The sequence below is a fragment of the Helianthus annuus genome, chromosome 1, assembly GCF_002127325.2.
Source record: "Helianthus annuus cultivar XRQ/B chromosome 1, HanXRQr2.0-SUNRISE, whole genome shotgun sequence".
NCBI lineage: Eukaryota > Viridiplantae > Streptophyta > Magnoliopsida > Asterales > Asteraceae > Helianthus > Helianthus annuus.
In genome coordinates, this window is record NC_035433.2 from 20,440,318 (window position 1) to 20,455,088 (window position 14,771).

General features: G+C 37.7%; 1 long non-coding RNA gene across 1 annotated transcript; it reads right to left on the bottom strand.

The window, feature by feature from the left end:
• Positions 1-7,961: 7,961 nt before the first annotated feature.
• LOC118492450 lies at positions 7,962-10,725 on the bottom strand. Its single transcript, XR_004893770.1, has 3 exons — positions 10,596-10,725; positions 9,547-9,630; positions 7,962-8,064 (listed from the first exon to the last, which is right to left on the bottom strand). It is a non-coding gene; the product is annotated as an uncharacterized LOC118492450 (long non-coding RNA).
• Positions 10,726-14,771: the final 4,046 nt, after the last annotated feature.

Sequence of the window (14,771 nt, forward strand, 5' to 3'; positions counted from 1 at the left end):
ACATACCTCACGGGGGATCACTCAACACTCGGCCGAAGGTGTATTTTTTAGTGAATCACTCGAGAGCGGCATGGAACTTACGCCTTCCATAGGCTTGCCAAGCAATCAATCCTCCTCCTTTTTAACTTTTTACCTTTGTAAATATCAAGAGGACTTTTGGGTGAAGGGTTAGGCTTGGGTTAAAGGTGGGTGGTTGGGTTAGTGGTTAGTAAAAAGGGCGAAAATCGTAAAAAGCGTCGGTTTTCGTAAAATACCTTGTCTTTAGTGACTTTTTATTTTGAAGTATTTCTCCAAACAAGCTTTTATATAGCTTTTGTTTGTTTTTGACTTCATCATTTTTTTTTTCATCACATAAAAAGGCGAGTTTACGAAGAACCGAGCTTGTTACTAAAATAAAGGGTGAAAAATAAAAATGGTTTTTGGTGGGTAAAAAGGGTTTTGGGGTAATGAAATGAAAGGTTTAGGCTCAAAGGGGCTATCTAGGGGGATTTTGGGTAGGTGATAAAAAAAAATTGAAAAATAATGGTTTTGAAAGAAAAATGGTTAGTCCTAATGCCTCCATCATTTACTTACTTGGGTTTAAGTTGGTAAGGACCGGGAATGTATTGTTGTGGCAAGTTCTAGATTTGTAAGAACCAAGCGGCTGTTCACACAAGAAACGAAAAATGAGCATTTAGTCTAAATATGTATATTTTTATGCTCAATAAAGGCTCAAAACTCACTTTTGTGGGAATGGGTTTTTTAATGTGATCAAGTATATATAATCGAATTTTTAACTAGACTTGTTATGCCGTTTCATAATTTTCTTATGTTGGTTCTTTGTTATCACGACGCTATCGGTTGTAAACTTGTAAAAATATAACCTTTTTAGAACTTGTTATTCCCAACTTAAACTAAGACAAGTAAATAAAAATAAAAAATGAAAAAAAAAAAATTTTTGAAAAAATTTTGGGGTGTTTAGCGGTTCCAATAGAGTTTTGTGTAAGGCTTGTGTTTAGGATTTGCAAAATTCAAGGTTTTAGCATCCCCCCCACACTTAAATTACACATTGTCCTCAATGTGTCCAAAAAATAAGGTTTTTGGTTGATTAGAATGTGTAAAAGTGGTTTAAAAAGCAAAGATTTTTGTTACTGGCATCCTGGACACGGCCCCGTGGTGACCGGGCACGGCCCCGTGGTCAAGTGCCAGTAACAAAAATTAGAGTATTGAAACAGAAGCCTGGACACGGGGGCGTGTCCGCTGAACACGGCCCGTGTCCAGTTACCTGAACTGGGTGTTTTTCTTCAGGTGGCTCAGCACGGGGGCGTGTTGGTTACCTGAACTGGGTGTTTTTCTGCAGGTGGCTCAGCACGGGGGCGTGTTGGTTGGGCACGGCCCGTGTTGAGCCTTCTGTGTTGGAGATTTGTGTCGGGTTGCTCTGTTCTTTGTGCATGGTTCCATTTTTCTCGTTCCCTTTTTCATCCATTACCACCATGAGTGTGTTTTATTCGCAAAACAACCATCAATCTTAAAAACCATCATAACATTGCGAACATAGAGAGACATTACATAAAGTTAAAGATAAAAGTACATAAATATTAAACGATGGAGTTCTAGCCCTATGTTTTATTTTAATTTAGCAAAATTTCCAAGGAACTACTAATCTTGGTTAGATAGGGCTTTTTAGAACTCCTTCTTCCGGGTGTGGTTCTCCTCATATGTCGGCGAGCCACTCCTCTACCTCCCTTGGAAGGAGAAAAGAGGGCTCATTTGCATTAGTTTGAGGAGTTGCAACTTCCGCTGGAATTTCTTGTGGGTTTTCCATGGGAGGTTCTGCGGGAAAGTCTTCCCACCCGGTAGGGTTGTTAACTCCGAGTGCCAAGTTCCAGTCTTGTTGTGGAAGGACTGGTTCCATAGGAGGTGCTACCAGAATGTTTAACCTTTGGTGCAAAAGGTTAATCTCTTGGAAGCTGCTTTCAAGTCCCATCGTAAGATCGTTAATACGGTCAATGAGGACCTCCTCTACTGACGTCATTTCTTCAAGAGCTTCCCTCAGCGCTATCACATAGTGCACAAGTGTAGCTTCAACGGAGGGCCTTCTTCCCCTTTGGCTGTTTGAGGAATGAACGGATGATGTTTCACTGTTCTCACTCGCCATTCTACCAAAAATAAACCAAAAGCAGTTTATATGACGAAACAGTTTCTGGACACGGCCCCGTGCTCACTGAGCATGGCCCCGTGTTCATCTTTCTGCAGAATTTTGGAGCAAGGAATCTTGGGTTTTTAAGTTATTTCCTGAATTTATGTAGACTTTTCGGCAATAAATAACTTTAAACAATGTTACACAACATGTTTTTTACCAAGATTCCATGATCAAAACTCATTGTTTCCTACCACAAAGGTTGAAGAATTCAAACTTTTCATGGTAGTTCTTGAAGAAAGATGAAAAAGAAGGAAATGTCTAGAAGAGGAAAGGACAAGATGGGTTGTTGGAAACTTCTTTTAGACTTACCTAGGATTGTTTGAGAGAAGATTCCTTCAAATCTCTGTCCCAAGTTGGTCCAAATGTGCAGGATTTTTGGCTGCATTTATAGAAAACGACAGCCTTCTGGACACGGCCCCGTGTCCACTGGACACGGCCCCGTGTGCAGATGAAATTCTGACACAGTTTGTCCGTATTCTGACGTTCTGATCAGAAGGGAATCTTTTGGTGGACACGGGGGCGTGTTGGCCGGGCACGGCCCCGTGTCGGAAAGCTGTTTTATGAAGTTTTGTCTCTTACTAAGGAGTTAATTTATATAGGGTGGCTCTTGATTTGTTGGAACAACCCCAAAGTGCCTAAGATACCTTAATTGTCCTATACTAAGGCGAGAACGCAAGAGGTTATCGGTGAGGGTAATTCCTATTTTCATTCTAGGTGGACAAGTCCAACCCTTTTCCGGGCTCTCGTTAAAGAAGGTGTATGACGAATCGCTCAGGTCTATGTATGCATCGAACGAAGTTGATGGGGAGTCCTTCACGGCACAATCGACACAGGGACGACTATCGTCCAAGTCCTTTCTAGGTATGAAGGTATTCTCGGGAGCAACGAGGTTGTCGGAATGCGGTTCCAACATTTCCTCATGGTCATCATCTTGGGATGGATCTATAAAATCCTTCCTAAGTTCTTTTGACCAATTGAGAATTAGTTCTTCTAGTTGAAATAACTCGTCAAGGAGCATTTCTCCTAGAATATCTGGCTGGGCGCATTCGAGGGAGAGATAGTGCTTATTTTTACTTTCGCCCCTCTTAAGGTTACAAGGAATCGGTGGGTCTATATAGTGGGGCCTATAATTGAGAAAATAACATTTTAATTCCTCATGTTCGCCTCCACATAATCGACACCACAAACCATAAGAGTGCCGAAAGTAAAAAGAATTACTATCACTCATGTTTGTGTCAGAAATTACCAACCGCTGGGATCTAACGGTTCTGTTTTCAGTAACTGAATCTTGGGCACGGGGGCGTGTTGAGTGGACACGGCCCCGTGTTCAGCTTACTGTCTGACTTAAAATAGGATTGCCAGTTCCAATGATTGAGCACGGGGGCGTGTTCAGCAGGCACGGCCCCGTGTTGAGCTCTGCAGAAGCTGAAAATTTAAGAAAAAGTCCTAAAAAATTAAAGAAAAATAAAAATATGATTAGGCCGTTGATTCCTAACTTTCTTAAAATCCTTGTGTCCCCGGCAACGGCGCCAAAAACTTGATGTGCGTGAAGTGTGTTATATTTTAGATGTACATTTAAGCCCCTTTTTACACTTTTAGCCAAGTTTTAAATTTATAAAACACGATATTTACTAACACTAAACACACATATGGGCAAGTGCACCCATCGTGGACGTAGTATAGTGTTGGTAAGATACCGAGGTCGTCCAAGGACACAAGAGCTTTTAATACCGGTTTATCCTCAACGTCTAATCAAATCAAAAAGTGAGAAAAATATTTTAAACTAAGAGAAATAAAAACTAACTAAATGCTGAAAAATAAAATAAAATAAAAACAGATAGACAAGATGAATCACTTGGATCCGACACGTGTGTTAGTATAACCTTTGATTATTTTCGCACTTTTGCACTTGTTTAAGAGATTATCTTAGTTATTGTAGTAGGCCCCTCTTTTGAAGGCGACGTTACCCTCAACCCAGTAGTTTGAGTCAGCAAGGATACAATCCTAAAGGGTCGGATTATTGAAAGATAATGAATTAAGTTATTAATGCAAATTGTGGTAGGCCCCGCTTTCGGCGGTGACGTTACCCTCGGCTAAGTAGTCTGAGTCAGCAGGGATACAGTCCTAAATAGCCGGGTTATAGTATTAATAGTAGTTAACTTATGAGGGGGTCAAAGAGTTTGGATCCCCGCCATCCAATACCTATGGGCATTGAAGGAGATCCTACTAAATTTGACCCAGGTCCCAAGCAGGACCTCTAAACGCTGAACAAGGGCAAGACCCTTACCAAACCGTTCCCTTAACCCCCGACCAGGTAGCCAACATACCTCCATATAGACCGTGGAGATATGAATGGTGAAAATCTTTTATTTTATATAGACAGTAAAATAATGCCAAGACACCACGGACAAACGATAAGGAAAGATCACCTTCAACATAAGTAACTAGTTATTAAAGTCATTAATACAAAACCAAATAAAAAGTGCAAAAGATTAAAAATAAAAAGTATTATACTAAACACTTGTCTTCACCAAGTGATGTAAGAGACTTAGGCAAACATGGCCTTGATTGTCAAGAACTCTTACGATCAATCTTGGATCCCGAGACGACTCACACACTCTATGATGGACAATGGATGATGGTGGTGGATGATGGTGTTATGGTGGTGGTGGGTGGTGGATGAAGTGTGAGAGAGGTGGTGTGCCAAGGGATGAAATGGAATGAAGCCAAGCACCCCTATTTATAGGCTGAACAGAAGGCTGGGCACGGCCCCGTGTCCGCTGGACACGCCCCCGTGCCCGTCTGACATTCTCTCTCTTCATTAATTGTAATTCGCAATTACAATTAATGCGCCTGCTGTACTTTCACCACGCCCCCGTGCCCGCTGGACACGGCCCCGTGGTGGGCAATGGAAGCTTCTACTGGTTTGTCTTTTCTGCTGCTTCCTGGGCACGCCCCCGTGTTCGCTGGACACGGGGCGTGTTCAGTCTCTGTTTTCTCTTCTTTGCCTTGGGAGGTGCCGTTGAGGGTCCGGGCAGTCTACTTTTGTTCCTTTTCTTGTATTTATGCTAGAATTAGTTGTCTTTTTTGCTTCTTTTGTGATTTTGAGCTCATTTCATCCTGAAAATACAAAAGGAAGACAAAAACACTCTTTTTCCAACATTAGTACTTAAAAAGGGTTAGTTTTATGCCTTAATTGATGTGATTTATATGTTGCATTTTACACACATCAACAGCCAAAGAAGAAAAAGGATACTGGTAAGAAACAGCGTCCGACACAGATCATGAGTCCGAACTGATAAAACGAATGGTCGATTTGGGAAGGGTACTCGCCTAGAAAACCTAACGAGGAAGAACTAAAACAGGTGGTCAATATTAAGTTAAAATCCGAGATAACCGATGTTTTACTAGACAATATTGACGTCACGTTCACAGCGTCCGACACAGATCATGAGTCCGAACTGATAAAACGAATGGTCGATCAGGTGTTGGATAAGGATGAGGAGTCAGAGTCAAAGTCCGAGTCCGAAAGTTCGTGTCAGTCAGTTGGGACTTCGAGTTCGTCTGAAAAGAGTTCAAAATCATCAGGAAAACGGGTTTATAGTAAAGAGTTTTTGATGTCAAAATCTAATTTGAATGATGAAACATTTGAAGTTGTGTATATTTTGAATGATTCTGACAAATTATATTTTGATAAAGAGTTTCCAATAAGAGGTGTTAAACAAGAAATGATCAAAAGGTTTTCAAATTAACAGTAATTAATATTTCTGAAATAAAAGATGAAAATCTTAAAGTAAAATCTAAACTTTACACCTCAAGAGTACAACAAAGATTAAACAAGAAAAAAGGTTACAATTCTGGTTCTGGTTTTCAAAAGAAACCAAACCAAAAGCATAGCTACAAAAAGAAAGGACTTGGTTTTACTCCACCAGAAAACTATAAAAATGAAAAATTTTCTAAAACAAATACAAAATTTGTTTCAGGTATAAGCTCGGAAGAGGAAGCAAAAAGCCCATTCTGGAAACAATCTAACCAAGAATTTCTTGCCGAGAAGAGAAAGAATGGAGCTTATGTGAAGAAAGAAACAAGAACCTGTTTCCGATGCAATGAAGCTGGTCACATTGCATGGAACTGTCCGAAAGCGACAAACACAAAACAAGGAGTTTCTGGAAAAATGAAACAAGTTGTTGTTGATAAAACCGAACCACTGACTGAAAAATTTTAAGTTTTCAAAAATTCAACATTTGAAGTTGGTGAGTGTTCGAAGAGATTTTACAGGCGTAGTGTGAAACTTGACAACCAAAAATGGGTTGTTAAGAAATCTGAGGTAAAATCTGGTGATGAATCTGATTCCACAAAATCAGAGGAGCCACAGTTTGATGAGGGTGATGAAAACTCAGTTCCTTCAATGGATGATGAGAACTTTCCACCATTGAGGAATGAGAATTTTAAGAGAAAAGTTGGAAAGTCTGAAATCTCAATTCAGGGTTATTCTGAAAAGGATAATTTTGATGTTGAGAAATCATTTAATGGGAAAGCAAAGAAGATTTTCGGGAAGATGGTTGATGGGAAGGTGAAAGGGGTAAAAGACTTTTACGCTAAGAAGAAAGCAACTTACACCCCAACAAAATCTGAATTGAAATCACCCAAGACTGGTCAGGCTTGGGTGGACATTTTCTTTGCTTGAAAAACCTGACTTGCCGGAGATCCCAAGTTTGTAATCGTGGATCAGGAATCGGCATCTTTCATGTTTAATAAGGTTGTTTTGAAAGTTCTTAAAATTGTTAAAACTTTACAGGTTAAAGGACTACGCCGGAGCTTCCAGGTTGGTAAGTGTGAAGCAGGAATCGGCATTCTGATTGGTAAAATGGTTTGTGTAGAGGTGATATACCTACAAGTGGTATTGTTTGAATATTTTTACAAGTAGTACATGCTGCTTATTTGCTAAACGGTAAATCAGGGACATTAATTTGTACTTGATTTACTATATTTGATAACACAAAGAACAAGATGATGAACCATATCTCCAATTTTAACAAAGTGATAAACCTACAAATGGTTTTTATCTAAACAAACTTATTTTCCGGAAAAATCATTTTGATTAAAACAAACTTAAGTGTTTTGAAATCTTAATGAGAAAATGGTTTGTGAAAGGGGGAGTTCAGATTGTTTATGCCTAGTGAATGGCGAATTGAGGCGATTTGATATCGGTTGTCATGTTTTTGTACAGTTTGTTTTGAATTTTCTTCAAGTAGGTCAAGAGTTTAGTTTTGTTTTTCAAATTTTTCGTTAATGTGTTTGCATTTTAGGGGGAGTAGATATTTCTGAAAATCCAAAAACATTAGAAAATTTGAAAAAGCCAAAAACATGATAAAATCAAAAATGAGTTTTGTTGTATAAAAGAGGAAATGATAGTACATCAGTGGACTGTCACAACATGCTAAAGAATTGGAGAGATAAAAATGTGATAAACAATCTCACTGCGGATATGCCAGTAGGTTTTTGCACATTTAGTAGATTGTGACGAGATATAAACCTAAAAAATTCAAACTTGCTTATTCTGTGGGGAACCACATCTTGGATATATAGGTAACCCCTGAAATCTTGTTTGAAAGGTCCCTTTGTTACACCCTAATTCGTATTTGACAAAGAGTCGCAGCGGAAATTCGTGCCATAAAATTTCTTTCATTATGAATACCTTGACTCATTTAAAATTTAACTTTAACATAACTCTTTCACATAAATCCATAAATCGACTTATTTACCAAGTAAAAACATAGCTTATGTTTACTACATTATAGGCATCAACGTTCCCGTACAATCTCATTTGTGACTCGGTCTTCGATCTCGACTCTTTGATGATCCTTCGTGACTCGTACTACCTGCACTCACCACAAAATTCATAACATTAGTACACATAGTAACATACAAGATTCATTCTTGTTTACTTTTCAATTTGTTATTCTCTTTACATTCCAGCCTTCCATCTGATTATGCAACCTGTGGTGAGACTTTCTTATTGTACCTGCGTTACACTTCATTCACAAGGTACATTAATAATAATATCCACATTTAGGCATACTGAAACCTTGCGTACATACATACATACATACATACATACTTACATACGTACTTACGTACATTCATACCCGCGTACGATCATACATAATCAACTACATACATACATACATACATACCCACATATAAACACGTTTACGTTAATACATGCATATCTACATACACCCATACCTACATCTTTACGCACACTCATGACGTTATATATATACATACATATGTCCCTATTTGCAACATAACCAACTCATACATGTCTACTCATATACACCTTCATATATTCGCGTGTATTTGCTCACACACTTATAAACTTACATACGTACGCGCATACACGTTTACATACACTTCTACATACATGTATAGATACATACAAACATACATACATACCTATCTACATTTGTGCATACACGCAGACTCATAAAAACGTAAGTTAAATTAGTCATACGCAACTTAAAATGTGTTTAAACGAGTTCCTAAGACAAAATGGAGCAAACAACAATTTTTGGGATTCAGGGGGGGCGTCGCGTGACGCTAGGCCCCCTTTTTCACAGCCTGATGCTTAATCAGTTGCTGTACATACCCAGCCCAACCCGATTACACAGAAATGGCCATAACTCACTCGTTATTGATCCGTCTTACACGATTCTTTTTCCTACGCGTCCGTAATTTAATTCTCTATCTCATGGAGTTAAAACCCAACATCCGGATTAAAAAATTTCAGACTTTTAAGTCTTTGGCTTACTACCCTTTTTACCAAGAATTGACCCGCTCATAATTTTATCACACCAACATGTTTACTTGAACTTTAAACTCATGAAATTCATTATCTCAATATCTCCTATCATATGAAACTCAAATCACGGGTTCCTTATGTGATAAAGTCCCGTTTACGCTTAAATGCTTATTTTGACCCGTTATGGGTATTTACGCATTAAATGGCCTATGACATACAAAACCATACTCTTCGCTTTCACACATGACCAAAGCATTACTCTAATCGATTAGCTGGTTTCCAATAGACATTTAAGGTCGTTTGCCCGGTATACCTATCAAGGGCGTTTATGTCAACATTGCTCCATCCTTTACAACCAAGGACTTCATTGCATATTTAACCAATTTTACCACTTAACTACAACTCTAACGCACATACCTTACTCGGATCAAAGCTAAGATCCGTTTAATTCTTCATCGAATCCATACAACTCATCCCTATTTGACCTCGATTATCATACTTAATTAAGTTGCACATAACTTTACATAAACAACTAAAAGTGATTACGGAAATCATTTACCTCATGCATCCGTGTTCATATTTGTTTCCTTGCCACTTCTTGACCCGTTAGCCTTCAATGCTTGATTCCGTCTCGACATGATTCCTATACTTCCATGTCATGGAAATCGCATTCTTATTAGCATACACAATTGTACATGTTAGGGATCATATCGATCGCATAATTCACATTTGACTTTCATTAGTCACTACTAACAAGCATAATACACCAAATTCATATCATTTCCAACTCGTGTAATCCATCATGTCATCGCATTAAACACACATACATCTAACACGCACCGTATAACTTACTTTAACCTTACAATTATGACAACACGTCTAACCATTCTTCTTATACACAGTTGACTTTCAGAGGTCAACGGTTCATTTAATTTAACTTTCGACTTATCATTATATACCCGTAACATCACAATAGCTTATACGGACAACACTACATGCATTTCATCATACACTTGGCGTGTTTACTACCTCCTAAGCATAGTGTACAACTAATTCATGCATATTCTTCTAATCTTATACATAGTTCCTCCGAATACTCCTACAATCCCATCCAAGGCACATTATTCAAGTTAGTTTACTACTAACCTCGTCTTTCTATAATTCATTCATAATTCTCAAGATGTTTCATATAACTCTCATATCATAACATTACTTAGACATTTCATCAAACACCTTGTGAGCGTACTACTATCTAAGCTCAATGTACAAGTATCTTGTACATAAGCTTACTACCTCATATCAAAATCATTGATTCAACAATTACCACACAATTTCCATTCTAATTAGGTTCATTCAACAACATTATACAACATCTAACTTTACCCATCAAAAATTCTATAGAACATAACACATATAGTCATCATCAACCTCATTCTACTACTACTACAAATGGGTTTTTCCCCAAAACATCAACATAATAGGAATTAAGCATGCTATAGCCTCTATATATTCATATTGTTTAGAATTCCTTCTCAATTTCAATAGATACTCACGGATTACATATAACCCACTTAACCAAACATCATCAAAACACTTAATTCGACTTACCTTGTGTTAGAGACACTTAAATGGTCAACATTTCAGGTTCATGCATCCGATCTTCCTCGAGATTTCTTCCCAATTTGATGGTTTCTTGAGGGTTAGGGTTTGCACCCCTCCCTCCTTCTCCTCTGATCGATGTCACGCACACACACCTTGTGTGTGTGTGATATTTTGTTTTTAATAATTCATGTTTCCATTTTGGCACCCTAAGTCCCTCAAGTTTAATATACCATCATAATTGCCACAAGTTTCATCCTTTAACTTATCTATTAGGCATTTAACTAGGTTTATTAACTTAGTTATTGTATCTCATTTTACTAACATGGTAACATGGTAACGAATTTAATAATTCGGTTTTTGGGGCGTTACACCCTTATTCTGAGATACTAGGTCTTTATGCTCAGTGATATCTAGGGTATTATCCCAGGACTTCTGCTGTATGGAAATACTGACCTAGTCCCCGGATAATGCTTTCCACAAATGCTTGAAACATAGCATCGCCCTCAGCAAGCTGATGAAACAATAAAATTGATAGTCGCTGCTGTTGAAACTAAAAGATCCTCTAAAGGGGACACACCGAAAAGCCGAAGCCGTCATCTCTCTGCGTATACGGAAGTATCGACCTGAGCTCTCACGGCCCTCGCATTTAACCCCTGAACAGATATCATCTGTGGTATACTCACCTGTAAGACTGAATATTGGGATCTGGATACGGGAGTATATACAAGAAGTGGGACACACGGATAAGTTTAAGTCATTAAGACATTAACATCGTATCTCGGAACAATTGAACTTTGTGTGAAAATTTAAGTGGACAAATATACTGACAATCTAGGTGAATTGTTTAGAACTTAAAATGAAATGAAGCTTAACGGTGTTGGTGACCTGTCTCAAAAACTGATATGATCCTCTTACACGAACTCACAAAAATATTGTTTGTAAATATTTCTTTACTGCATTACATTTGTCTTTATTTCAAAATCCAAAAGATTTTCAGTGTGTTTTAGCATAAACTTTTGAAAACTCAAAAAGATTTTCGACAACTGATATTGAAAAGCTGATTTTCAAAATTTTGAGTGCTAAACATGATGAGTATCATTTGAGGGGGAATTTGTTTTAAAACTGATTATTCTTAATCAAATCTTCAAGTGGTTCATCAATACTGTTACTGATAAAGTTTCAGTTTGGTTTGAGGGAGAGTTTGTTTTAGTGCATACACTTTTATTCTAAATTGTAAAACTTATGTTTTGGGTAGAGAATTTGCAGGTGATCCAGTTGCAGGTGATCCAGGTTGTGTTGCTTGAATCTGTAATAAGCCAGACAATGATCCTAAAGCTGATGATGTTGATGACCTGAAGAAATGCCAGCATATCGCAAGGGGGAGTCTGAAGACCTGCGAGAAAAGTTTGAGGATGAAGCCCAGAGACAGATCAAGACTGAAGATGCGAAGACTCGACACTTAAGACTCGTCAACATCTGAGGGGGAGTCTGTTAGTGCATACATCTGTCGACTTCGTCTTGTATCGAGTCTTAGTCTTAGAATGTTAGATTAGGGCGCATTGTACGAGATTTCCCTAATATGTCCGTATAAGTGAAACCTTATGAGAGGTTCCGCTTATTTGTACATGTCCATATAAGTGAAACCTTATGAGAGGTTCCGCTTATTTGTACATGTCCGTATAAATGAAACCTTATGTGTCACACCCTGGCTTTGCGGAAGCGTGGTTAATTTTGGTGTGACTTCTTAATACCATAGCTTAATCATAACAAAGCTATATGAAATAAAAACCAAGCAAGATCATCCGTAGATTAAGTTTTAAAAACCAAATACAACAACATTGTCTCAACGGAAACACATCCTAACAACATAACATAAAATATTGTTTGAACGACATAAACAACAACATGAATAAAACGCAGTTTAAGATTTGTGACTCGTCCAGGAAAAAGTCACATTTCCTAAACCGGGATGACCTCGGAACCCATGTGCAGCGGGAAAACACAACATACCGCGCCAGATCCCTTAATTTCCTGAAATACATGTAAGTTGGAAAAATCAACAATAATGTTGAGCGAGACTCAAACCTAGCGGATTTATGCGTTGGGCAAAAAGTCACCCCGAGGTCCGTACTGTTGGGCCTGGGGCTGGGCTCGCTACACCCAAGTAGATCTACCGCTCCTGTCCCTCGGTCCTACCCTGAGGATTAATGGCCTCAAGTTTCCGCCTACCCACTCACATGATCTAAGTAGTAAACCTCCTTACGCTAACCATACCACGTATAAATTATTCGTAAACATTGTAACATGTATTTCACCCCCGCAGTTTAGAAAACTGAAAACAGTTAAGAGAAAAGGGGAACATGAACTCACTGTGGTGCGTCTCTACCAAGTATATCTCCTGATCAAGCAGCGGTGCGACGACCTACACGTACTAACTCTATTAGACGGACGGCCATGCCTTAGCTTTATGGTTTAAGTTTTTGGAGAAATAGTTAGACAACTATTTCGTGTTTACATTTTGTAAATACTTGGTGATTATTTTCCTTCCCAAGGATGGGGGATTTAATACATGTGCGTTCGTATAACTTCGAAATATATTATTAAGTCTCACTTAATATATATTTTATTTCTAACTCCAAAATATAATTATTTTTCTCAAAAATATTATATTTTAACACATATGACTTTCCCAAAATAATACTTTGACAAAAATACGCGTTCATAAATATTTTCTTAAAATGCGTAAGTTACGTTTTAAAGATCGGGTGGTATTACTATATCGTTGTAACTTAAATATTTATCGTGAAAGCGTTCGTATTATTTTGGAGCCGTTAATGTTTGGTAATATTATTTTTACCCTAAAAATAATATTAGTATCTTCACAAAATGACAAGTGACGTTATGAAAAATATATTTACTAAATATATATTTATCACGTTTTATTTTGTGAAAATCCCATCTCCGATATTTTGTAAATAAAGTCGTGGCGAAATCTATAATTTGAAAACATGTCAAAAGGTATTTCTAACACTTGTAGTGAAAATATTTCTAAGTGTTAGGTTTTTGGAAAAATTTCGCCAGAGTTTCCTCTGTAACTGGAGGTGGCCACGCTTTCAAGCGTATCATTTTCTTTTATAAATCAAACCAGCAATTTTCTCATTCAATCAAAACAACGTTCAAAGCAACAAACTAGTCAATAAATATGTAAATCGCAAGAATCACATGAACTTGTAGTTTTTCCAAAACTATGAAGTAAATCCCATTACTTTTAGTGGATCTTTATATATATCAATCCGGTTTCATAAAAATCTTGCTTTTAAAGGAATTCCATCTTTACAACTTCTTGTAAAATTTGACAAAACTAGTTCTTTTGTCGAAACTTTGTGTTACACAACATTGTACACACTTGTGTGTTTAAAAATCATCCTTGTTAGTGTAAGATCCGGTTTTAGAAAATAAGATTTCTTTGACACTCGGTCCTTGAAAATACCGCTTGTAGATCCGTAGATCTACTAGTTTTAAACACTATTTCATAAGTAAAGTTGATTTTACACAAGTTCAAGTTTCGTGTGTGGTAGAGTTTCATCATTTAACCCTTGTTACACTTAAACAAGCTTTATGTCATGATCCATGATCATGACAAATCCGGGTTAAACGATGATCCGAGCTACCACGACATAGATCGGGCCTAAATAACTACACAAATCAAATACTACAAGATTTACACAACAATCTAGCTTTTAACCATCATTATTAACATTTTTAGTAGACTTTTACGCATCATTTTGTAAGATTACGAGTTTTAACCGTTACATATCATTTTAACCATCTTAAAATAGTTCGAGAGTGTGATTCAAGCAACTTACTACTAGCTCGAGGCTAGGGAAGATTCTAGTCGCAAAATGAGTGGATAAAAGCAATAGGGTGAGGTCCTTTGCTTTCCGAATGCACCAAGCCTCCTCGGATATGATCCTTAACACTTGTATGAACTTGGAATAGCTTGAACAATACTCGAAAAATTGATGGATGGATAGGGGAGTTCGGCCGAGAGCTCTTGAGAGAGAGGGAGAGTGTTTTGTTGAGTGTTGAGTGGTGAAAATGATTAGTGTGTTATAGTTAGAACTTATAGGCAAATTATATGCTCATTATCCCTTGGTTCCTATGTCTTCATGATATGGGACA